The 2,775-nt window shown below is 34.1% G+C and overlaps 1 non-coding gene across 1 annotated transcript; it reads right to left on the minus strand.

Annotated features, from left to right (window-relative positions):
- Nucleotides 1-488: 488 nt before the first annotated feature.
- LOC131042322 (small nucleolar RNA Z103) lies at nt 489-580 on the minus strand. Its single transcript, XR_009105165.1, has one exon. It is a non-coding gene; the product is annotated as a small nucleolar RNA Z103 (small nucleolar RNA).
- Nucleotides 581-2,775: the final 2,195 nt, after the last annotated feature.

The following is a 2,775-nucleotide window of genomic DNA, read 5'->3' on the forward strand; positions in this document are numbered from 1 at the left end:
CAATGTAAATTTCTATCAAATCCGAAAGACAGAAACAACAATGCACTAAAAAGCTTTAAATGTTGAAATATGAAGACTATGGCCTGTCCCAGAGGATTATAGCAGCAATGCCGCATTACCCGGGCCATAGAATATAGCCTTCTACCACTTGGAGGCGCTCTTCTCCCTGACATGTAAGAAGAGAAAAATGCCATCAACAAGCAGATATTTGCTATGTGACGTTCATGATGGAATTTACGACACATTATCAGTTGCTCCAGGCCGTGAGGACAACTGAGTCCCCGTCACATTCCTTTCATTACTAAACCCCATTGAATCACAAAGCCCTAATAACTCCACCATACGATTTGCAGAAATTTAAGACAATTAGGGTTTTAAAGGTAGGGTTTGAGAGACGCTTAAAGATATTTACAGTTTTCTAGGGTTCCAGTGGAAATGCCTTGAGCATTGAATAAATTATGATAAAAATTAAAAAAAGGCCTAAATCGATGGATCAGATAATCTGGCTTAATCTCTAATGAGATGATGCAGTCGAATGGAATCATTGTCGATCATTCGGGGAAAGAATCCTCATCTCCATCCTTTACACATCTAATAAGAATTAAAACCATTTACATCTAATAAGAAATCAAACAATTCAAATTTAAAGAGTATTACCAATCCTTTCGATAAACAGAGAGAAGTGAAAGCTGCAGACTCTCATGGCTTCCTCCCAATTTGATATAACCCGGTATTCGTCTTCCTTGATATATAGAAATTTTTTAGGGTTTGTATTACTTCTTTCGATTTTACTTGAGGTCGGTTGGGGATACCTTAATTAATGTGATGGCCACATGGTCCTACGGATATGAAATGCAATTAAAAATTGCACAAGTTGGCTAGAACACTAAAAAAAATTAAGGCTTACAGTATATTTATTTATTCTATAATATATATTTACTAGCAATCCCACCTTAGTGTGCAATGGGTACGTCGAGGATATCTTTGATGTTGTATTTAAGTTAGTTTTGCACTTTGAACAATATATGCAATTAACACAGTAATGTTCCTTTTTTTGTACAAATTATTTTTGCACTCTTTTGAATTGGAAGTAACTAATAATACAATGGTGTTACGAATAAGGTAAATTATCATATTATAAAATTTGTACCTGTAGAGTATGAAAACAAGATATAATTAGAAAGTCAAAAATTGTACAACTTTTGTTACATGCTTGATTGTTTAACATTGATTAATGAATATTTGTAGATTTAGTAATTAATATTTTTTTAAAGGAACTATTTGTTGAATTGTTTGTAAGTTGAAAAAGTCTAGATTTAATGTATACATTATAAAGATACAAAAACAAATGATTTATTGAACAAACTTGGAGATCTTTTCACTTGTAGTAATAATAGAATAGTATTACAAATAAGTGTTCAATTATCCTTTTGTAGAATTTGTACCTGTAGATTATGGAAAAGAGATAATCAGAATTTGAATATTGTAGAACTTTTGTTACATGCTTGTTTGTTTAACATTGATTATCAAATATTTGTAGATTTAGTAATTCAAACAAAATTAAAGGAAGTATTTGTTGAATAGTTTGCAAGTTTAAAAAGTATGGTTTTAATGTATACATTTGAAAGTTACAGAAACAAGTGCTTGAGTGAACAAACCTGGAAATCTTTTAACTTGTGTTTGTAGAACTAGTATTTGATAATGCTAGCAATTGCTCCTCCTCTTGTTTTCGACAAGCAACATATGGGTTGGTTTGCATGTGTGGTTATCTTTCAAATGTGAAGGTGGGGTGTATGCAGAGACTTGCGAGTTCACGAACTCTTGAGATAGTTGTGAATGTCAATCCTTGACAATCAATGTTGATGATGTCGATTGTTGCTCATTGGAGTGTGAGCCCCTGTGATTTGTGTATAGTTAATGCCCATGCCATTTTTAGTGGTATTTGACAACGAACACCACAACTCACATGGGTTATAGGAATATTTTTTGGTTTATTGTGATCCTACATTGGTCCTCTATAATTTTTGAAGCGAACAACAAATAATGGAGGTTGAGGTGGTTTTTCTCCATGTCTATATACAATTGCTTTGAATTTTCCAAGTGCACCATTTACAAGCCCTGTTCCACCCACTAATTTGAACATAACATAACATTGTGGCCAATACATAGGAGTATGTTAGATTCAAGTTGTTCTTCTTCTAGATTTGAGCATGTTGATCCCCTAAGTTGCTCTGCTATGGATAATGCTACTGGCATTACTGAAGATAACATCATACGTTTATTTTGTGAAGACACCATTTCATTTGTTGCAAATAGATGTATGGAGGATGAGAAATGAGATTTCTCTTCAGTTGTGAGTGAGTAGCTTGATCGTGACATTAGAAGTTGCCAATCTGCAATTGTAGGCTCTGCATTTCGTAAATTTGAGAGAAGGGAACGAAAACTAATTTGTGCTAGATCATCTCCAATCTGACAAAATATTTTGTTCAAAGTTATAATTGTTGTGAAAGAACGCCACAGTATTCCCCCATAAGAAGTTGAAGCATACATAGGGATATCTTTGACTGGTGGTAGCTGCCCTAAGTCACTGAATAGCATGATTGATCATCCTCCAAATGGGATATGATTTTGGCTTGGGAATGCTTCACGCAATCTGCTGTCCATTTGTTGTAGTAGCTTTGGGCCAATGAAACTCATTTAATCTATTAGAATGTATCGAATGAAGTACATGCTCTCTTGGAATGTTGCTAGCATTTGTCCTTGTAAGGGGGTCAT

This window comes from Cryptomeria japonica, chromosome 3, assembly GCF_030272615.1.
Source record: "Cryptomeria japonica chromosome 3, Sugi_1.0, whole genome shotgun sequence".
NCBI lineage: Eukaryota > Viridiplantae > Streptophyta > Pinopsida > Cupressales > Cupressaceae > Cryptomeria > Cryptomeria japonica.